The sequence below is a fragment of the Sciurus carolinensis genome, chromosome 13 (assembly GCF_902686445.1).
Source record: "Sciurus carolinensis chromosome 13, mSciCar1.2, whole genome shotgun sequence".
NCBI lineage: Eukaryota > Metazoa > Chordata > Mammalia > Rodentia > Sciuridae > Sciurus > Sciurus carolinensis.
This window is the reverse complement of record NC_062225.1, coordinates 72,323,415-72,347,810: the sequence shown is the minus strand read 5'-3', so window position 1 is coordinate 72,347,810 and position 24,396 is coordinate 72,323,415. Positions and strand designations below refer to the sequence as shown.

Here is a 24,396-nt window from a genome sequence, read left to right as displayed (position 1 = left end):
ATCTTTGGTCTTGACCTGGAGGACATCAATGAGAAGAGCAATAAAGAAGACAGCCTTTAAAAACTGCCCTAATAGGGGGCTGGGGATATAATCCCTTGGTAGGGTGCTTGCTTTGCATGCACAAGGCCCTGGGTTCAATCTCCAGTACCACCAAAAAAAAAAAAAAAAGCCCTTATATTACTCAAAATTGATTCTAATGGTAACACCTCTGCCATCACCCCACAAATGCAAAAGGCCTAAAGCCAACCTGTGTGGATTCCAGAGAGGAATGCAGAGGGAACAGACTAAGAGGGTGGCAATTGGGGCAGGAGGACAGAGCAGGGAACGTCCTGACCAGGGGAACACAACCTCCAGAGCAGCCAGAGGAGAAAGTAGGCAGCTGACCTTAGGAATCCCCACAGAGCCACCCGACTGCCACCCTGGACTTTTGGCCTCAGGAGTGCCCACTATTTACATAAGATTATTAAAATGTGGAATTTGTGGTTTGTTGGCGTGAATTTGTGTCCCTATTCCCATGGTTCTACCCCAGCATACCTGTAATGCCTGGTTTTTCTCTTCTTGGATCTGTTTTTATAATGCAATGCTAATCCCTCTGCTGGGTCAGCACTGAGGGCAAACGATTGATTTCAGAAGCATTGTGCCAGTTGGTGTAATCCTAGAAGCAAGGTGGCATGTGTTGCATTACATGCTGAGTTGACTTCTTGGCTGACACACTTCCTTTGCTCTTTCATTATGTGCTTGTAGCAAGTTGCATGTTTTACGTGCATACGTTTGGCAAGGCTGGCACAGGTAAATGCCACCCAGCTCTTCCTGTTCTCAGCCTGTATTTTCTGTTTGGGCGGCTGTGGGTTTTTCTGGCAGATTACAGTCATTGTTGCTAAATTTTAAGAAATCACGCACGACTTTGTTCATTTCTATATGCCCAACCCCTAGAATTGTGCTTGGCAATTAGTAAGAGCTCAATAAATTTTTCGAACAAACTAGTATATTCTATCAGCTGCAGTAAGAATGTAGAAGATAGGAGCAAGACTAGCCAAAGGCAGTCAGATTGGCCAGGTACTAGCATGCTGAACTGAGGCTGAAGAAGCGTTCAGGAGCTGTGTTGTTCATAAAGCAGGTAAGGAATAGAAAACTGAGTCAGATCAGTTTGGGTTCCAGGAGGACAGAGGGCAGTGGTTGACAGGTTGAAAAGCCCATAGACTGATTTGTTTCTGGTCAAAATTCAGTTGCCATTGTTAGCAGATGTGAAATAAAATACCCTGAACCAAAAGACCTAAATAAATGTTCTTGTCTAGGATTGGCACTGAGACAGAGTATAGGTGGAGCTGGACAGTTCTAATACCCTGTTATTTTGTAAATTAAATATTAGGAAGTCCCCGTTCACTCTCTATGTGCTAATCAAAGTGAACTGCTAATCACAGTTAGCACTTGTATCTCCTCTACCAAATGTGTGAAATGTGCCTTTTAGGGAAATAGAACACGTTATGTTTTCATTCTTGTTTACCATCTTCATAGCTAGCTTAACATTGACTTTCCAAACAGCCTTTCCCACCTCATAGACCATGGACAGTGAAGGCCTTCCTTGTCGTTGCTGAGGCTCCTGTACTCTGTTTCACAGATCATCACCATTTGCATTTCACTAAGTGTCTCTCCATTGAATATGTCTGTCCCCTAGAATCCTCTGCTTATTAGCTATAAAGGTTCAATTGTTAGAGAAGTGAATGAAATACAGTACTCTCTACAGATACAGCCCTATTCTTGATTCCCCATTAATAAATGCAGTATATCATTTCAGAGGGAAGAAGAGACCAAGAGCTGTCCCTTTGTCACTATACTGCACACACACTCAATTAGCCACAGGGCAGAGTGCACGTTAGTAGGCAGCCTGGAGTCTGCAGTGGCAATTAATCGGCCTTGTCATCCATAAATAATAGTTTAAATAACTTCCTCAACTTCCTCGTCTTGCTCACTTGACTGGAATAGCCAATCAGATTCAAACAATAGATAGTATCATTGACCTTTCCAAAAATAGGCTTAATAGTTTAGTGTTTGTCTTTTGTCATCTAAAACTCTAGGCTGTCTACAAGGTTGCCAGGGTTTTGTGGGTTGTTCTGTTTTGTTTTATGGGAAGGGAGAGGGACATAAATTTCAATACTAGGAGTTGTGTCCTATTTTCCATTTTTTTAAAAAGCATTTTTTTAATGAAAGTGGAGCTGTTTCTTTTTGTAAGGGCTTAACCATAAGGAAAGAAATCCTAGTGTACATCACAATAGCAAAAATACAAAAATTGCCTGATTTTATAGATTAATATGTATTTCGTAGTCTTTGGTTTTAATATCACATAATAATTGTTTGATACAAAAATACCAGTCTCCTCAACACATTCAGCCTTACACACACATTTTTATGTATAGTTCTTTCACTGTATGTGAAACTTTCAGCAGAATGCCGAGCATGTTACTGTTCACCTAAGGAGGGTCTCACACTGTCCCAGGTGCCTCATGGTGTGCTAAGACTCCCGCATGTATGAGGAGGAACCTTTTGTGTGTGGCTTTGTCACCCAGAGACCATTGTTAATTTTGCTCAAAAGCTCTTCTGTTGGTTGAGGTAGATTTTTAATATAAAGGGAAGAGGAAAAAATTCAAGAACGAATTTAGCCAACCTCTTTAACATTTGGCTCTATCATGAATTTCATCTCCATTTTGAAGCCTCAACTAATCCCCCACAACTTCTTGCCAGAGATTTCTTAAGTCTTGGGACTTACAAAGACGCTGGCAAGAAACTGCAGTCATCAGCAGGAACAGGTTGCAAAATGAAGACAAAGCCTCTGGCAAGACACAGGAGGATTAACAGAGGCCAGGCCACCAAGTGGAGATGCAGCCCCAAGTCAGGAGAGATCACTCTGGTCACAGCAGACCAGCGTTCCTCCATTCTGGGAATCATGTGGGGTCAGCTCTGGGCCCAGTTGGCTAGAGGAACACTGGGGACAACAGGTTAGGGGCATCCTTTGCCAGAGGAAGTTAAAAGCTTTTAAATTGAGAGTGTGCTCCAAGGTCCCAGAACAATCTCTGGATACAGTCCCCACCTCCACTCTGATATGTGTGAGACTAACTGGAAAAACTCTACTGAGAATGAAAATAAATCCCAGAGAAGATACCAGAAGGATTTGGTTAAGTACTACTTTCTAGAATGTAGTTTGTTACCAGGGGTAACTTCTGCCTTCCCAGTACTGGCCCATTTTAGTCTTGCTCTTACTCCTCCTTTCTCCTCCCCTGCCTCCTCCCATATCCCACTGTTCCCCCTTTCCTTTTGTGTCTTCTCTTCCATCCTCCCCACTCCCCTGCCCCTCAGTTCCTCTCCCCTTTCTCGATTTCTCATTTACAGTGTAATTTTCTCTCAAGGGTATCAAGGATTACTTATATTCTTACAATGTTGAGTAAGGTTTCCCCAAAAATCTACTTTCACTCCATCATCTAATCGTTGCAGAAACAGCTGCGTAAATTGGATTTTCCAAAGCCAACCTCTGGAATGTTGCTCTCAGATATGTGACGGGGACATTTTAGTTGGGTTTTTGTTAATTCGGTACATGCAGCTAGGGGAGGAAATGGTGTTATTTAACTTATCCTCAATGTGTCTTTAAATATGTAAAAAAATAATCTCTTGAATACAAATAATCAGAACTCCCATACTTTCTTTAGACTTAACAACAGAAAAAAAGAAAGAAAGAGAAAAGAAGAAAGAATAATAAAGACCAACAGTGCCACAACCCAAATATATGCCTTGAGGATTTCGGTCATGGGAAAAGTTAGCTCCTGGTTTGTACTGCAGTAGATTATGGCAGAGTGCCAGCATGGAGCTGGTCCCAACCTCACCTGTGTCCTCACACTCCCCCATGGAAAGAATACATTCTTATTGATGAATCATTGAGGGATACATCCTGTCTCATGTCTAGGGTCATGGTGTGCCAAAATTAACTCGTACTAGAATCAAGAAAACTGAAATGAAGTGTCACAGTGACTTGAGGTGACAGGTTGTACTTGGACCTTTGGAGTGAATTCACTTTAATTTATTTCATTGAAGTCTCTATGAATATGATCTGCCAGATCTGTCTTTTATTTTAGGATCCAGGTTTCTCATTTTAAAACATTGTTCAATTAATTCCACAAGAAAAGGTCTTATCTCTAAAGACTGCTGGGAGATGGTTTTGATGTTCTCTAGCAGTTAAAAATCTGTGCAGGTCACCAGCTTCCCATAGCCTATTTCATGTCATCAACCAGGAATTTTAGGAAGAACTTCATGGATGAGCATCAGCTAATTCCTGCTTCTTTGTAGAGGTATGGGGTCTCTGGAACCTAGGGCTAAAGAGCTGAGTTCCCTATGCTGTTGGGCCAATGGCCTATCATCCTCACAGTCAATCTGTATAAAGCTCTACTCTTGCCTTCTTTTAAAAAAAAAAAAAAATCCTCACCAAGACCCCATTCCCATTCTATCTCCATTCCCATTAATACAGTTCTTGGTTATTTATATGCCCATAAAAATACAGTGTGTTATTGGGTTATTGATAGGAGATGCTTTTTTAGATGAGTGTATCTAAGTTCTCATTCTGCTTCTTACGTTCACTCAGCCCTGACTCTTAAGAGCTTTCCTTTGACATTTAGGTTGTTGAACGTGATTGCCACATTGGTCCCATAGCCAGCAACCATTGCATTTTTCTTTTCATCCCTGTGATAATAAACAGCTGCGTGTTTGGCTTGCTGTGGCGAGCACCCTTGTAGCTCTGCCAGATTGCCCTTCCAGAAAGGCCGGGGCAGAAGCCCACCAGCGGCGCTTAAGGATGCTCATTTCTCCATAGTCCTGTCAGCACTTCATATTTTTCAAATTTGTGATTTTTGCCATTCTTTATGGCATCTTGCTTTAATTTGTATTTCTCTGATTACTGGTAAGTTGTTCATCATTTTATGTGCTTTTACCCATTGAGGCTCCTTCTGTGAATTGCTCATTAGTATTTTTTACCCAATTTTACATTAGTCTCTTGTTTATTTGCTAGAATTCCTTATGTATTCTGATACTAGTCTCTTATTTGGGTCTTTGCTGTTATCTTCTCCCTGGGTTCATTCTGTCTGTGATGTCTACCTTTGAACAGAAAGCCTTATTATTTATCTAATACTTAAATTTGGAAGCTTTCTGAAAAACAATATGATTTTTTATTTGCCTGGAGCTAGAGGCTAGCAGTAGAAGATACGGAAATAGAATATTAGACCAAGACCTTAGAGAACTCCAGAATCAACCTGATCTCTGAAACAGAAAATGTACAGAGTACATTTACTAAGAACTTTTAAGGGAAATCTAAGCATGGGGACTTAACAGTTAGCAGTGATCTATACCAGGACTCAAGTCATTTGTGGGAATTGTGCTGCTTCTTTGGAATATATTTTCTTTTCACACTTGGGAACAGGATCATTTCAAATGCTCAATAAGCGCAAAAAGATCAGTCACTGCACTGAGTTATCCTAACTTAATCTGAATTTTTATTCAGTGGGAAATTTTTGAAGATAAATGTCTTGTGTCTTAATAATAGTAGCAATCATATATTGTACTTTTAACAAACCTGAATGCTTACCATAAATCATGTACACTCTGAGAGCTGTACATTTATTGTTTCATTCAGTCTATGTATCAACCTGATAAGACAGGTATGACAGAAAAAATGGTTTGAGTTTACCAAATCCCATTTTATATTCTTTAATCCAAGTACATAGAATATGATACCTCCCATCACCCCAAAGTTGACCTGACTATGCCTGTGACTCATTCTTATCAATAAGACATGAGCAGAGCTGACAATTACTTTTAAGTTGGATTGGTAAAAAGCTACTATTTTTACCAAATTCTTCAGTCACTCTTTTCTTTGGCCAGCCTGGATCACTGAATCATTAAAGAGGGATGCCCAGGACAGTCATTCATTCATGAAACAGGCTTCCCATGTGCTTTTGCTGTGACAAGACGCTGATGTGATATGGTGGAGGCATTTGTTACTGGGGCATTATCTTGCTTCCCTTAATTAATAAACTGGGAATGATTATTCTTACTTTATAGATGAAGAAGGCACAGAGTGTTGAACTTGCCCAAGTTCCTTCCAGTTTAAGTCTGATACCAGAGCCCACCACCTTAGCTTCATCACAGTTCTTCTTGCAAGCATTAATATGATGTTAAAAGGTTCCCAATCTTTTGTAGAGAATGGAGTAGTTAAGCTAAATAACGTCCCTTATTTAAATAAAGATAGCCAGTCAATGATGTATATGGGCATATGTGTGTGTGTGTGTGTGTGTGTATGACTTAGAGTAATAATGGATGAAGGTAAATTAATTCTCCTAAAGGATACTAGGATAATTTGGCTAGTTCTAGAGAAGTGAATATTTTTTGCCAACACTAAAACATTTTAAATGCTTAAGATTCTATTACTTTTTCTAATGGGCCGTTTGTTCTTCTGGGTGCTTGGGATAGGTTTGAACAATGCAGACAAAAATCCAGGCCCTCACGTTACTGGTCTTTAGCCAAGGGAGTAAAGGATCGGCAGGGATTGGCAGAGCTGCCAGGTGGTAATAGAGAAGGTAAAGCTTAAAGGAAATGAGTACCCTCGGGAACCTTGAGTGCCACTCTGAGGAATTTGTGTGTAATTCAGCAGGAGTAGAGCCAGGAGACTCCTAAAGAGGGGGATGACACACTCAGAGCTGTGGATTGCTTCCAGTAAACTGTGGAATTCAGGAACATTAGAAAAATCAGTAATGGAGAGTAACCAGAATTGTCCCATCTTCTCTGAGCCTTGGTTTTTCACCAGGTTTTGCTTGGTGGTGGTGGTGATGACTGCCATGCTGGCGATACTGACTGGTGAGGTGGTAAGTGGGGCCAAAACCCCCCCAGTGCTCCGCTGGCTCAGCTGTTCTTGCCGAGCTGCGCCCTTTGCCACATTCTTCAATCCAGAGGAAGGTCATCTTTTTTGCCCTTCATCTTCCAGGGGCAGCATCCTCTTAAGTTTGTGTAAAGATTCCATTTGTGCCTGCAGCAGCACTAGGATTTGAGTCCAGTTTTACCTAACTACAGTGCTGTGTGACTTTGCCACTGTTCATTACTCTTCCAGTGCTATTTGCTATGATTCTTACAATACTCTTTGCTACTATTTATGTCTACTACAACAGCCACCCCCACAGCTACTACTACTGGGAAGGAAGGAAGGGAAACAATTGGCATCTGATGTTCTTGAGTGCTTGTTTTGTGCGAGCCCTGTGTTCAGTGACTGACACATGTGATTTTATTTAGTCTTCACCATCTCCCTGGGAGGTTGGTACTGCGACTTCTTGCTTACTGACAATAGGAATCCAAGCATTTTTCAGACTCCAAATTTGAGGACTTAACCACTATACTAGTATCTCCCCTGGATATTTAAAGGATGAAACAGCTCAGAAAATAAAACATTACAAGTCAAATAGGTCCAAAACCACCCCAAAGTTTAAAGCAAACTCGAGGAAGACTTAGCATTGATCCAGCTCCTTGTCATGCTAGGTGCTCAATAATTGTTTAACTTTATTTGTACATATAAGCATTTTGAATCCTTGAAGGAAAGAAAATAAGGTTAAATCAGAGGAGGTTAAAATAAATGGAAGTTTTTCTGAAACTTCCGGTGGTTATTTCTAGATACTTTGCAAGGGATTTTAAATTTGATGGAATGGGCTGTTAACCAGTCCTAATTTCACATTTTTCTCCTTGATACAAATAAATATAGTTCACTACTAATTACTCTCAAGATTCTCTGGTTTAGGACCCTGGTTTCTGCTGGTTTGGTTTTGTTTGTTTCTGTGCTTCACAAATGGAACAAAGAGAAGGAATACTTTTTCCTGTTCATGTCATTATTTCAAGAACTGTGAGAGGGGGAAGTACTAAAGGGTGTGTGTATGTGTGTTTGTGTGTGTGTGTGTGTGTTCACTTGTAAGAAAAGGATTGATCACTGCAACAGATCTCCTGAGCTGTGATAGGAAGATACTTAAGTCAGGTTGTTAGCTTCCGGTTCTGCTCTCTATAGTTCATTGCTGGTCCAGAACAGCCTGGTCGCAATCAGAACTCATGGGTCAGAGGGATCCCAACTTAAAATATGGTTGTCTATTCTAGGCTGTTTAGTTTACAAAACATTTCCTTACTAGATGTTCCTATGAAAGGAAAAGTTTAAAAGCTAGATGTTGAGTTTGGTTTATAATTACTATAGGATGGATGTTTTAAAACTTTTTTGAAAGTTAAAAAAAAAAAAGTTTAGAAAGTTTCTAACCCTAATCTGTACAACTTAGAACCCAGCCCAGCGGCCCTGCCTGCTCACCCAGTCTTTCTCTTGTTTGGAAGGGGCCTCCTAGGCACTGCCTTCTTGGCAAATTCTTTATTGTGAATTTCCTACAATTTCTGTTTATTTTTTTTTCTCTTCCATATGCTTGAGTGCTCACTGTTACCTTCTATTCTTCAGAACATTTTATAAGTTCTTAAGCAGTTGTATCCTATCAACAGTTTTAGCCTCTAAGTATATGCATGGGATTTGGCAAACCCACCTGGGTGGGCAGGGGTGCTGGAGCTAACAAGTGGAGGGATGTGGTAGTGACTTTTAGCCTAGCATATCTGGCTGCAGCAGCTCCTGATGAACTGATGGAGGCTTCACCCCTCCTGGGAAATTGGATCCTCAGCCAGTTCAGTTGTCCACAGTTTAGTTGCTGGCACTGTCCATTCCCACAACTCAGAGATTGCTTACTGACTAAATGTGGCAAGCTGGGTGTGTTGTGTCCATAGCAGTAAGTCAACATCTCTCTCAACCTCCTGATTCTGCTGTCTAGTGGGGGTGGAGTTGGGATGCTGATTATTCTGTTTGTTTCTGGGGCGACATGTTTTCTAGTGGCTGCATTGGGTGGAGAAGTTTATGATTACCTATTAGCAATCTGCTAGGGTTGGCATCTCACAAATTGGAGGTGGGAACCTTGTCCATAACAGAGACTTTGGACTTCAGTCTGATCCTTGGATTCCCTCTGAAAGGTGTATCTTGGAGGAAAAGAATTATCTTGATAAGAAATAGTAATAATTTCTAAGTTTCTAGATACTGGATTAGAAGCATTGCTAACTGAGGAAGAGGAGGGAAAGATTGCCAGACCAGTAGGACCTGATGTAGGTACTATAATTGGACTGTTGTTGTCACATGACTCATTGACTCATTCAGCATACATTCACTGAGTGCCCATGTGTCAGACACTTGTCCAGCCACCAAGGGTTCTTTATTCCTCAGGGCCCTACTGGAACTGTTTGTTTTTTCTTAGACATTTGGCCTGCAATTATGGTTTCCTGCCATCCAGAGGCAGTGATTTTGTTGATCCAGCTGCATAATCCAACCCCAGGGACTGGAACACAGACATGTTTTACCTGAGACAGAGCTTCTAGTGTGCTCTTCCTTTTTGGAACCAAGATTATTTAAATAGTTTTATTTGGGGGAGTAAAATCATCCCAAACTTTAAGGCTAGATATCTCTATCTTAACAAAATTGATAGAAAGAGAAATCTAAAGGAAAGCAGAGTCTAGGTATAATTAGACCTTTGCTGTTGTGGTTGTTAACCTATGGTTCCATTTCCACAGTGTCTAAAAGAGAAACTCTCTGTTCTTATTTTGCACTTCCGTCTTTGGATATAGAAATCCCTGGGCTTACATATGGCTCACAGGCACTGTGACTCCCTAAGTCCTTCCAGTTGTTTGTACTTAGCTTCTTGAACAAGAACAGGCTGCAGAACTGCTTTGGTAGGCAGGGGAAGGCCTTCCTCCCTGGTTCTCCTACCTGCTTTCCTGCCTCTTGTGAATTTTAGGTGTGCAGGACCTTATATGGAGCCTGCAGAGATAAATTAGAAAGACATGTCTCTGCCCTTGAGCTGCTCACAGTGTGGGAAGGGAGAACAACATATGAAATAGTTTATTTTAGCGCTGGTGGAAGTGCTGTGTCTGAGTGAGGAGCACAGTGCACTAGAAGAGCAAAAGAGAGCGCTGGTAACTTCCTGGAAGGCCAGGGAAGGGGCTTCTCACTGAGGTACAATGATGGTTGAGGTATGATGATGGTTGAACCTGATTTAAACAAAGCCTCAGATCCTGCCAGGTGTCAGGTGGTGGCAGAAGATAGGGTTTCACCCTCACAATTCAAGAAAGGAGCAAGATGCCCAAAGCATGTGTTCCAGGGACTCTTCCCCAGTCCCTACCCCAGTGGAAAAAGGAATCATTTCTGTCTTTCACTTGAGAGAGAAAAATTGATTCATAAAATGTGAGAGGAAGGAAAATCAAAGGCAAGCAAGCAGGATCCCTCCTCCACACCATTAGAGCCATAGAAGCTCCTGAATTAGCTATTCCATGAGGTGGAAGTACAGTAGCAGAACTTAAGCCAGTCCCTTGGAAATGAATCTCCAAAAAGATAGGAGAAAATGTGCTTCTTCAGAGCAAATGTACTGAAATAATTCGTTTACTTATAAATAAGATATTTGACACATTGAAGCAGAACACTTTAGAGAAATTTTGAAACAGAGTGATTTCATCCCAGTGTTAATTCTCAATTCTATATGGAAACAAAGGACAGTGGCAAAGACATCACAAATATTTTTAATCTGATTTCAGAATGTAATCCATGATTGGGTTTTCCAAATTTACCATATTCTTTTCTTGGATCGACATTAAAAAAAAACTTGTGTTCCCTGAGCTAATGGTAACCAAAATCTTCAGAGGGGACACAGAATTTAATTCTGATTTCCTAACTGGTCACCAAAATAAAGAGAATCATCAGGTACTTTTGAAAACGCCAAGAGATCGACTTAACAGAGTTAAGTTGGGACTTAAAATACTTTTTTGATTGAGAGTTTTCAAGTATACATAAAACCAGAGAACATAGTATAATTGACCCCAAAAAATCATCCTCCACATTTAACCACATTTGGCCATACTTATTTATTTATTCTTTCTTCCTTGTTTCTTTTTCTTTTCTTTGAAGGAGGACTTATTAAAATCTGTCTTAGACATTTTTATTTCACTTTAAATATTTCCATATGTATCTTTAAAAAGTAAAGGTTTTATATAACAAAAACCATTATCACAAATATGTTACCAATACTGTAATTATTCATTGCCAGTTAGACTCAGTCCACATTTAGATTGACCCATTTGTCTCACATGTCTTTTTATATTTGGTTTGTTCAGAGCAGCATATGACCAATCCATAGCATTTTATTGTTTTTTTCCCATAAGTCTTTTAGTGTAGAACAATCTTATTTTTTTCCCCTGGTTGAAGAAACCAGGTCAGTTTTCTTGTAGAAATGCCCTGTATCCTGTAGATAGCCACTTACTTTCTCATGGTGTTATGTGTAACTTTCTCTACTTCTCTATTGTCTGGTATTTCCTGTGAATTAGAATAGCTTGAAATTTTTGAAATACCTGTATTTTTAGAAAATTTAAAAGTCTACAGATTTAATTTTAATCATGTGATTTCTTTTGTGTTCATTTTTTCTACAAACATTTGAGTGCCACCTCTGTGTCAGGTACAATTCTAGGTGCTGGATTTACTGAATTATACTTTGTTTTCCTTTTGTTCTAGTAAAAATTAACTCCCTGACTACTGGTTTTTTTGTTTGTTTGTTTTTCCTCCCCAGTTCTGGGCCTGGTATTTGCCAGGCAATTGTTCTACCTCTGAGCTACATCCCTAGTTCTTTTTATTTTTATTTTGAGACAGAGTTTTACTAAGTTGCCAGGGCTGTTCTTGAACTTGTGATCCTTCTACCTTAGCTTCCCAAGTAGCTGGAATTACAAGGTAGATATTTATTTTTAAATTTAAGTCAGCAGATGCAGTGAAGTCTTTCACCTGTCCCCTATCCATCAAGCAAATTCCAAATAATTTTTTTAAAAATTATTTATTTTTAAATTTTTTACAGACTGCATTTTGATTCATTGCACACAAATGGGTACATCATTTCATTTCTGTGGTTGTACACGATGTAGATTCATGCCATTCGTGTAATCATACATGTACATAGGGTAATGATGTGGATGATGAGATATAATGGGGTGGGGGGTGGGGAGTGAGAGAAGAATAGAGGAACTTTAGATAATGTACAAGGAAATGAGAGGGAGGGAGTATGAAAAATCGTGAATAATTACATTTTTAATTTCATGTATCCTTTAGAATTTTCTCTCAGTTTATAAGATAACATGAGTAGAGTTCCAAAACTATAATTTTTTTCTAGTTTATCTTGGGCATCAACATGAAAAGTAATTTTCAAAACCAGAGCAAGTTGATAAGTACATCTTTTTAAACTTAGTTGAAACTAAGTCCTTTATACCTAGCTCTCCTTTTCAAAGGGAAAATAATGATAATTTAACTTCTAATGATAAAATAGGAGAGATTTTTAAAAATCATACACCATTGCCCAATGTCACATGAAAGCAGTATTATTGACAGCGCTATTTAAATTAGTAGTGTTAGCCAGGTGCAGTGGCACATGCCTGTAATCCCAGCAACTCAGAAGGGTGAAACAAGAGGATGATGAGTTTAAGTCCAGTTTCACCAATTTAATGAGACCCTGTCTCAAATTTTGAATAAATAAATGGACTAAGGATATAGCTCGGTGGTAGAATGCCCCTGAATTCAATCCCTAGTACAAGATAATTAAATAAATAAATAAATAAAAAATAGTATTAATGGAACAGTGTTCCTAAAAACATAAAGGACCTACTGAAAATTGTAATTCCTTATTACTTTTAATTTGAGTGACAGCCTTAGAGGCCTACTAGATATTAAGATTTTATATGGAGATGTCTATTTGGAACCTGGGAAGAAACTGAACTCCTTCCTAAAGGGGTGCCTTAGAACTTAGTAGGATCTTTTCTTGATTTGTAGCAGTAGTTTGCATACGAAGTAGAGATGTTAGACCTACTACTACTTATGGAATGTACGCGCAGATTGTCAGAAAAAATGGAATTTCACTAACGTAATATACTTGCAATATAGAGCATTTCATGAGACCAAGAAACAAGCTATATGTTGAGAGATGGGGAACATATAACATAAGGAACATAACTAATTTCTTGCTAAATCAGAACTAATTTCTACTACATATTTAAGTATTTACTTTATTAAAATATTCCATTTCTTTCAAAAATAATATTTGAAGTGACTTAAATAAGAGGCATATTATCTGACTTTAGAAAATAGAAATAAAACACACTTTGGGGGTTTTGTTTGTTTTTATTTTTGCATTTCTCATGTCAGAACCTTTGTAAAGTTTTTGTTATTACTGTTTCTTTCTCCCTTTATCAGAATCTAGGCTTGGCTCTACCATGTATTACTCAGTTGTAGAACCTCTTTATTTGTATAGGAAAATGAGATTTACTGTTTACTGACTTTTTCAACAGTATCTAGAAACGCTGAATATCCATCATTAGAACTTTAACTTTCTTTTAAAAAACACAACACTTTATATTTTGACGTAAAGACTAACAAGAAGCTAACAAAAATGGTGCAAAGAGTCTCATGCATCCTTTACCTGGCTATCCTGAATAGTGATATCTTACATTGCTTTGTAAAAATATAAAAAATCAGGAAATTGGCATTGCTACATTACTGACAATGAGACTACAGATCTTATTCAATTTTACCAACTTTTAGCCTGTACTAATTTGTTTATGTGTTCATGTGTGTGTAGGCTATGTGCAGTTTTTTCCATGTGTAGATTCATGTAACCACCACTGCTGATCACAGAACTCCCTTGGGCTTTTTGTATTCCTTCTCTCTGGAAAGCAATTGAAAGTAGTACTGTGGCATCGTATTTTTAATTTCAGTTCCTGCATGTTCACTGCTTGTGTATAGCAATATTTTTAGTTTTCGTTTGTTGATCTTGTATCTTTACTGACTCATGTTAATTCTATGAGCTTTTATTGTAGATTCCTTGGGCTTCTGCATAGACAGTCATGTCATATGCAAATAAAGACAGTTTTAGGTTTTTCCTTTTTGATCTGTGCGCCTTTTCTTTTTCTTGCCTTATTACGTCGGCTAGGCCTTCTAATACTATATTAAATAAAAGTGCTGAAAGTAAACATTCTTGCCCTGTCCTCATCTTAGGTAGTGAAAAGTTCAGTCTTTTGCCATTAAATATTATGTTTACAGTAGGATTTTTGTTGATGCTTTTTATCAAGTTTAGGAAGGTCCTTCCTATTCCTTGTTTGCTGGGACTTTTATCATGAGTGGTTGTTGGATTTTATGAAATGCTTTTTCTACTTTTATTGATATGCATATATGATTTGGCCCATGAAATCCATCCTATAACTACTGTCTTCCCCAGTTATTCAAAGCAGTTCTCAAGTAGCTAGTTCTACAATGTGATAATTTAAAGAAAAGGAAGGTTCCAGAGAAAAATTGATTAGATACTTGTTAAGGCCTAAACTTTGCAGTCCTTCCCTTTCTTTTCATTCCTGTCATACTCATTGAGGTAGGTATAGAGCAGAGGTGTTACAAACAGGCACTTTGGAGTCAGACTTTGTCCTAATGTAGTTCTTATCATTTACTAGGTATAAGCAAATTACTTATCTAAATCCCAGTTTCCTCATCTGGAAAATGGGGCTACTATCTTAGGTTGTTGCGAGGAGGTAAACTGAGATACTGCACATAAAATACTTTGCACATGATAGGCTTTTGTTAGCCATTATGGCAGCATTCATGTATTTAACAGTAATTTATTAAACTCTGTTACATTCAAAGCACTGTGCTGGGCATGTGGGATAACACAATTAGATGAAGAACAGATGCAATCTTAGAAGAATGGCCATTTAATTTTCAAACATCCAAGGTGATCAAATAAGTAAGTGAAAACTTCTTCTCTTACACCCATCCAAGAACACTGTCTTTGGTCCTTCCCTTCTCTTTCCTTTGTCCCTTATCTTCTCTTTCTTTTATCCACTCCTTTTTCCTTCTCTCCTTCTCACCTTCCTATATTTTGGTAATAATCATCTGTTGCCTGCTCTCATGGGAGTTTCCTCTTTCCCTTTCTCCCTCATTTCCCTTTTTTAATTTTAATGTGTTTCAGAATACCCTTAACTGTATTTTAGACCATCTTTCTCCTTACTCTCTTTCATTTCCAGGGAACTTCAGGACAGCCCCTCCTCTGACTACTCTCTTGGTTCTGAGCTAAAAGTGACCATGATCACAACTAAACTGTCTGAGAGACACCTGAATTCAAAATAATAATAATAATTACAACAGTAATAATAATTATTAATGGTATTAGTCTCTAAGAGCCTTGATGGTACCCAGAATTCCTTAATAGAATCACCACTAAATTTTCTACTTCTCTTCTGATTTTCTTCTAATTAGACTTTCTTTTCTTCAAATAATAGCATGAAGATTGATTTTTATTTAATTGTTGCATGTTAAAAGAATTCCTTTCTATCATTTTCCCAATGCACATTTATAGTATTTCCTCTATTTTATGAATTTTTAAAAAGCTTTTGTGGGTTGACCTAAGGGTCTAACCTCCTTTACAACACACTCTCTAAAGGCAAATGCATTCTCCAGACTCCTCACAAACAAGCCTTTAGGGACCCCCTTTGTTGGTAAATTGGGCACTCCCTGTACCAAATGTTCAAACTTGTACAGGATTGCAATCCTTGCAGGTATTTTAGAGAACCAAACCAGCATGTAAGGGCAATATTTAGTTCATCTCCTCGGAAAGAAAATCATCTAATTAGAGTTGCCATGACAACTCTGTTTTCCTGCAGTATAACAGACCTATTGATCTGAAGTTAAGGTTGATGAAGCACGTGTATGTGTTAGTGACAGGAGCCACCAGCCAATATCTTAGAGAGTTTGGCTCCATTTCCTGCTAGTTTCTTTTCTAATCTGTGTAACTCAGACATTTAGTAAGCACTTCTGTGTGGAGAGACCATGAAATATTCCTAAGAAGAAACAATACAAAATTCTTGCATGAACATAGGATAAAATCCAAACATCTAGCCCTCACCCTCATAATCTGGCCCTTGCCTGCATAACTGACCCTTTTTCTCTCACTTCCTCTTGTACCCTCCACTTTGTCCATATTTGCCTTTCTGTGCCTCAAACTCGGCTCCTTACCACCTCAGGGCTATTCCTCTCCCCTCTGCTAGACTTTTCCCCCCTGATGTTTACATGTTGGCTATACTTTATCATTTGGGTCTCAGTTTAACTACATGTCCTCAGAGATGCTTTTCCTGATTGCTCGAAAGTTGCTCCCACCACCTCCCCACATAATAGTCTTGTGCTTTGACATTCTGATATTCTCGTTTCCTGTTTTACAGTCATTTTTATTATGCATTATCTCTTACTAGAATATAAATTCTATGAGAGCAGAAACCTTATTTGTCTTGATCACTGCTGTGTACAGATTTGTTGAATGAACGAATGAATGAATGAATGGGGAGTAGAGTGGTTACATTTCCTGGTGGTCAATGAAGGCCTCATGGATGGGCACCTACTGAGGTATTTTGGATAAGGTGATTATCATGATTGAGCATACTGGCCAGAAGGTGTTCTATGTGTTGGGAATGTATACTGTATACTAATGTATAATATATACTGTATACTAATACGTACTATATAGTGGTCAGTTATCCTTTGTTCAACGAGAGCCTTTTAAGCATCCAGCTGAACCGTGGGGCAGGACCTCTTGAAGAGTCAGTGAACATGAAGGGGCTGGATGTGTGGGATTCAGAATGTAAAGGAAGCAGTTCAAATTCGAATAGAGAGATAAAGGAAGCTGTTGTAGATTGAAGAAAATAAACAGTGGGCCTAAAGCAAAAAAAAAAAAAAAAGCAAATCTAGTCCGCTTAAGCAGTTCTCTAATTTTTATTTATTTATTTGTTTGTTTATTTACTTATTTTGGTACCAGGGATTGGACTCAGGGGCGTTCAACCACCGAGCCACATCCCCAGGACCCTATTTTGTATTTTATTTAGAGAAAGTGTCTCACTGAGTTGCTTAGCACCTTGCCATTGCCGAAGCGGGCTTCGAACTCTTGATCCTCCTGTCTCAGCCTCCCAAGCTACTGGGATTACAGGCATGCACCACTGCACCCAGCAGCAGTTCTCTATCTAAAGGAAAATGTTTAATGTTAGAGTCTGAGGGTAGCAGTGGTTGGATGGGGTAGGGAGAGGTATGTGGAGTGGGTCAGTGAATTAGACTAGAACATTTTAATATCACTTCCCTTCAGGGCAATTTGGTTTTTTAAGTTAATTAAAACTATGATTGTTTTTAAGCATTTGGCAGTGAGTACCCACAAAATGAACTTATTTTTTATTTGATTTGAGTATTGCTTCTCTTTCTTAGGAAAGAAACAATTAAACAAGTATGAAGCATTAAAACTCAGTTATAATAAATAACATTAAAAACTATGTATAGGGTACTTGCTAACCATCTTAAATGACTGGTTCTGGAATTTAATTTTTACAATAGCACTGGGAGACTTATGTTTATCTCCATTTCACAGATGAGCAGGCTGAGGCTTAGTGAAGTTTTAAAGTACTTGTCTCAGGTTAGTATATCAAGTGACCAAATTGAATTCCAAACCTATGTGGCCAGTCCAGTTCCAGAACAAGGACTGTTAACTATCTCATTTTTCAAGTTCATTCACACTTAGCTAATTTTTCAAGTTTTTATTTCATCTGTGTTATATATCTTGATATTGTTTGGGATGATGATTTTCTTACTAAAAGTAAATTACTTGATGTTTAATCTGTAAATATGTATTACTTGCCCACTGTGAATGATCTTATAGCATACCATTAATTGAAAAATCATTTTTGTTGTATTACATTGAGAAAATAAAACTCACTGAACTTGTATTTCTTTTCCTAAAATTCTCTCTATGTTATATAACAGGAGATCTATTATAAGTATGAAGATAATTTGCAGAGTTCGGGGGATAAGTTTTTGTATTGATATTTATACTTATAAGAAAAAGTTGCTAGAATGAGGACCTTCCTTACACCTTTGACCCAGACTCTCCAGTTGTCCACCTTTGGCTCCCCTTGCCTTATCATTTTCTCTGTGTGTTTGTATTTCTCTATTATGCCTACATTTTTCTGAGCCATTCAAGAGTAAGTTGGGGACATAGTGCACTTCACCCACAAAATCTTCAGAATGTATTTCCTGAGAACGCAGACAATCTCTTACATAACTACAGTGCTGTTATCAAATCAGGAAATGTATCATTGACACAGTACTATTATCTAATCCACAATCCATATTCTAATTTTGTCAATTGTTCCCATAATATCCCTGTTTGCTATTTTTTACCCTGGTCCAGGATCCTATCCAGGATCACACATTGCCTTCAAGTTGTCACGTCTTTGGGTTTTTTTAGTCTGGAACAGCTTCTTCAGCTTTATCTTTTTTGACTTTGATGTTTTTGAAGAGTACAGGCCAGTTATTTTGCTCCTCAATTTGGGTTCACTTCCTGCTTCCTTATGATTAGATTCATGTCACAAATGGTTGGCAACGATGCCACAGACATGATGTTGTGTCCTAAGGACATCATACCAAAAGGCACGTGATGTCATTTGTCCCGGGCTTGGTGATGTTAACCTCAACCCCTGGGTGAAAGTAGTGTCCACGAGGTGTCTTTACTCTTATGTTACCAGGAGCTCACTTTCTATTTCATCAGAGAAAACCTCAGGCAAACCATAATCATGGGGTCTTACTGTAGTTCCCCCTTATTCTGGGCATCACTCTGCAAGATGACCTTCTCCATTGCCAAATGGGAAGTGGAATAACAACTTCCCTCTCTGTGGGCTCCCTGATACTCTAGTGCTTCTATCCTTCCCCACCACTACACACCCAAGGCAGGCCCCGCTCTCTCTGTTTCTCCTCTCTCTGCCTTGGCTCCTTTCTGATCATATTTTGGGGGACATGCCCAAAACTTGTGCTTGTGCCCAGACTTGTGCTTCTCTGATCTGGGTGGTATCATCCTCTTCCTCTGCCTTAGCACAGTGAGCTTTAAGTCTCAGCTTTAGTTAAAGGATAGAAGGGAAGCAGGATTTACTGAGAAATGCAAAGTCTATAGATTTGACATTTAAGTCAGTTTGGGGTGTTTTTTAATTTTTGTTGCCTTAGACACAAAAATGTGTGACACATCCCATACTATTCTGCAACTTGCTGTTTTCCTGTATCAATGTAACATGGCCATTTATGTAAGCCAGGAGCTGCAGGTCATTCTCATTGTTTTTGGTGGCTACATGTTGCTCCATTGGAAGATTTCACTAAAATGTGTTCAGTTCCTCAGTCCACAGTTACTCAAGTTACTTTTTAAAATCTGTTGTTTACATGTGTGATTGGTCCTACCTTGTGGACTTGTCATTTATTCCCTCCTACATTTGGCCTCCTCCTTCCCAGGAGGCATAATATACTCAGAATATGCCAAGTGGGTATGTCGAGTCTGCCAAGGCAAGAAGCATAATAGTGGGAGGATGAGATATTAGAGATCTTGAGGAGTGGGGGGCCTCTTTGTTCTGTATAACCCTGATCCCAATTAGTCCCAATTAAAATGAGGAAGCTTCCAGAAAAATGAGTGCCCCTGAGTTAGCCCCCAACCTGTATTGAGAAGCAGTCTCAGTCTGGCTGATAAAGAGAGATGTAGGTGTGAGCATGGCCCTTGGGATCCCTCCTGAATGGCTGGAAGCTCTGAGGTAGCCCCTATGTACTGCAATGCTCTGGGTCGCCCAGTAGCCCAGAAGTTGTGGAGTCAACCCCGTCTTTCTCCTCAAAGTCTGTGTGGGATTCTATGGGGCTGGATTAGCTTTTCATTGCTGTGACCAAAATACCTGACCAGAACAACTCAGAGGAGCTCCTGGTGTCAGAAGTTCAGTCCATGGTTGACCGAGTCTGTCACTCTGGGGAGATGAGATAGAACATCATGGCAGAAAGACATGGTGTAGAAAAGCTGCTCACCTCATGATAGCCAGGAAGCAGAGAGAGAAGGAGGGGCCAGTGGGACAAGACATAATTCCCAAACGTACATTCCCAGTGACCTACCTCTTCTGGCCATATTCCATCTGTATGCAGTTACCACCCACTGCAGTACTCCTTTCAAATTATTAATTCATCAAATGGACTAAACCACTAATTAGGTTACCACTGTCATAATCTAATCATTTCACTTCTGAACAGTCCTGCATTTTCTATCTCATAAGCTTATTGAGAGACATCTCATATCCATACCATGATATGGGATGTTATTTTTGGAGAGTGCTGGAACTGCTGAGAGTTAAGAGTATGTTGAACTACAAATCCTTATCCTGAGAATCCTCTTATCCTAAGAGGTCTATTCAGCATTTCCTTCCATGTGAGTTTGGGTGACATTACTTCATGTCCATTGATGCCACTGAGGTAGTGCTGAGGCATTCACATCCTGCAGAGGTGAGACATAAAGAGCTGTGGATCAGCCCTACTGTTTACATTCCCTTTTATGCTATGTAATATTGCTCTATTAGTAGATTTGGAGTGTTTTGGTTTTGAAAGCTTAAGAAAACAGTTGTAATCAAAATTGTCAAACATCCAAGAAAGTGGTTTCCAAAAAAATTATTAGACCAACTTCAATTGTATTTGGCCAATTCAATTGGCCTTGACCTCATCTGTATTTACCAGAACCCCTTCCCTTCCCAACGAATCCTTTCTTCTTCTGTTGTATGCTGTGCCCTGGCCGAGAGAGCAAACAGAGCCACTACTGGATCAGTCAGGCCCATAGCCCTCGGTGCCTGGACTCCCCAGGCCTGCGCTGCAGCATTTGGGGATGTGTGGGCCCTGGGGATGTGTTTACTGCCATAGCTGTTTCAAATCATCTATTTTAGAGAATTAGATAAGAATAGTACTTAAAACAATAGATTTTTTAAAAATAAAAGATATAGGTAAATAAATTATGACATTCAAAAACAGGCTCCCAGTTTTGCACAGATGGCTATTAACAGAACTGAACTCCCACTTTCTCCATTAGTAAGTAAACAATTTATTTAGTAAGATAAAATGTTTGCTAAAGGACATAATCTACAGAATACCTCTTAATTTTATTAGAATACTGACTAATTTAGAGTCTTCTCAGTTCCTCACCTCTCCACATTCCCAGATGTCCTTTCTCATCATCTTTTCCCTCAATTTCCTCTTCCCAGTCTGCTTCAGAAAATGGCTCCTCCTGCTTGCCAGGTGGTTTGGGGGCACACTCTTTAGAGGGGTGGTGGGTCTTGGAAGGGAGCATTACCCCCATCCATTATGTGTCATGCTTCAGCAGCACATGTCCTCACCCTTGAGGGGCAGTGGCTGGCCCCAGGGCCTGGCACTTGGCCAGTGGATATGTGTATGTGGGGTGGGGTTGGTGTTACTTCTGAGCAAGCACCAGCCTGAGGTCCCCATATCCTGGATCTGCACTTCCCTTTGTTGTCCACCAACTTGACTTTGTCATACTCTCTGTCCTGCTGGGCAGCTCCGGAGGTGGGAAGGGAGTAGGGGGAAGGCAGGAAGATCTGAAACAGCGTGATTTGGCTCTTAAAGGTGGAACTGGGCCAGGCTGATTGTTGACAAAATTGGCACATCAGCAATTTTGCCTATTAGCTACAAAGATCTTTAACTTCTAAGGACAGAGAACTCTTCCTCCTGTATGTTTGGCGCTGTGTTTCTCATGCTGGGGTGGGCCAGTGGGAAAATCTGTCTACTAGTCCATTATCTGGACCAGCTATGGAGTTTTGTTTTTGACCAGCACATTTCTCCACCCTGAGATTCTAATAGGCTACAGAACAGGGAGAAGATGTTTCTCCTCCCGCCCCTTCTTCTTTCCAAGACATTACTTGTGTGTGGAGAATCCCTGCCTAGTGTGTCAGCTGTGGACCGCTTTATATACTCTACAGACAGTATTCGAGAACAGGCCGATAGCATTAACCAAAATGGCATGTAAGCCAAACCAAAACAACGTAAAAACACCTACCTTCATTTTATGAACCACTTAATTTACCAAGCTAGTCACAAAGATAAAATCTAAGTCAAAAGTGCTCTACCTGTAACTGGTGTTTTCCTTAATGATGAGTATTAGCAGGTGCTGTTAAACATTAACTATAACACTCATGTCCTGAGGACATAGAATGAGACTTCTAAACATTTTGGTTTGAAATCATGGCACCTTACTTTAGTCTCTGGATGGCTTATGTGGTGGACACATGTTCTTAATTAACAAAGAAGCAAAACAACCACTTCACACAAGCCCGTTTGTGATAGCTGTAGACATCATGAGTGTCACAGAGCCAGACCCGGGTGAGGCTGCCAGTAACACGAATATATCTAAAACTGTTGCAAGCAGATTCAGTCTAAACCCTTCTCTGGCTTACTAAATTTGGGGTTGCTCGTGCTTCAGCTTGTGGTACTTGGAGTGATTGCCCCTCTTGCTTAGAAACGTGCCTAACTGGTGATCAGGAAGCTGCCTTAGGCCTCTGCTGACAAACCCAGAGCTCACACAAAACCTTGAAGTTTTGGCCCGGGTAGCAGAGAGGAGCAAACATTCCCATCCTAACTACAGGCCTGGCCTAACGTTAGCAGCAAGACCAGCATTCTGTTGCTTCATTTTCCTATTAAGCTCTGGGTTGCTGATGGAAGCAGAATTCCAGGGTTCTGACACACTACCACATTGTTAACACGATAGGGAGGATTTGATTATGGGAGAACAAGTCCAAAAACGGTAAATTGACAAAAAAAAAAGAAAAGAAAAAAAAATCTGGGGCCTTGCTTCTCAAGGCAGCTTTTGTGGTTACATTCCTTCATTTGATGTGGTTCTTCCCTCTGTGCCAAACGGTGCAATGTGGAAAAATGATGAAGTTGCAAAAAAAAAAAAAAAGAGGGAGGGGGCAGGAGGGATCTGTTTAGTAAGAAGAGAAAGAAAACAGAGTATAGGGATCAAAGCAAGAATACCTGTTTCTCCAAGCAGGAAGAAGGAAGAAAACCAGGAGCCCTCTCCTGTACTTAGGTGAAGACTGAGCCCTGCCATCAGCTGGTGCCTTTCAGACCAAGCCAGTAGAGACAGGGAGGCCACGCGCTGCCTGTAGGTGAGAGGAGCAGCCACTTGATAAAGGGCGAGGCTGAGCGCGTGGGCTCCCCAGAACAGGGGGCCCCAGGGAGGTGGGAGGGGGAGCGAGGGCTGCCTTCCAGACTCGGATTGTGCAACTGAACGTGTTTTCACATTTGATCATTTTTAACACCAGCCAGCCTTGGAGGCAAGTCCTAAAGAAGCATCTTGATCCAAACGAGGGAAAAGGTTTCCACGCAGGAACAGGGTTTTATTTATTTACAACTTTAAGGCTGGACAGCTTTTCTATTGTGTGGTTTGTTACTTCCCAAAGTGACATTTTCTGTGTTTTAAAATTATCTCTTTTTGCACTGTGAAAAGAGCATATATGATTCATCTTAATATTTCTGAAGATCAGTCACCAACTAACAGCTAGCATTTTGGGTGGGAGGAAGGCTTTTGTAGGCAGCTTTTTCACCTAACATAGAAGTAAAAAGCACCAGAATATGCCTCGAGCTTCGTTTGAAATCATAAAAATAGCTCTCTCTTGCACGGTTACGATCCAGTACCATTGTGAGAACTCCCACGGTTCACACACTGCCTGATGCTCACCTCGCCCTTGCCTGCAGAGGCCTGATGACGCTTGTGGCTACCTGCCGATCCAGCCTGGCTCCCAAGAGGTTCCACCAAAGCGCCTGCTTTTCGTTTCTGCTAATGACCTAATCTAGGTCTTTTTGCCTGAACTTTTCCTGGATAAGTGTCCTCCTTTCATAATCTGTACAACCATCAAATAATTCTGTAATCCTAGATCAAGAGTCAGCAAGCAAAGGCCCCCTGGGCAAATCCAGCCTGCAGCCAGTTGTGAATGGCCTGTGAACTTCGAATGATTTTCACGTTTTCTAACTGGTTAGAGAAACATCTAAAGAATAATGTTTTATGACTTGTAAAAACCATATGGAATTTGAATTTCCATATCCATAAATAAAATCATATTGAAGCACAGCCAGGCTCATCCACTTACACGTTTTCCATGGCGGCAAAGCCAACATTTGACCCTTTACTAACCCCTGCTCTAGACCCTTAAGATCTTTCTCTCTACAATGACTGTTTCAGAAAAGACATAACTGACTTTTAAAGTCCACTTTGGAAATTCAACTCCTATTATCTTTTCCCTGTATTCTACTTTAATACAGATTTAATATCCCTTATCTGAAATATGTGGGACCAGATGTGTTTTGGACTTAGGATTTTTTTCCTCCAGATTTTAGAATATTTGCATATACATAAAGAG

At 39.8% G+C, this 24,396-nt stretch overlaps 1 protein-coding gene across 2 annotated transcripts in view; it reads left to right on the top strand.

Moving 5' to 3' along the window:
- Positions 1 to 24,396, top strand: part of Babam2 (BRISC and BRCA1 A complex member 2) — a 404,865-nt gene that overhangs the window by 288,522 nt on the left and 91,947 nt on the right. The window lies entirely within an intron of this gene.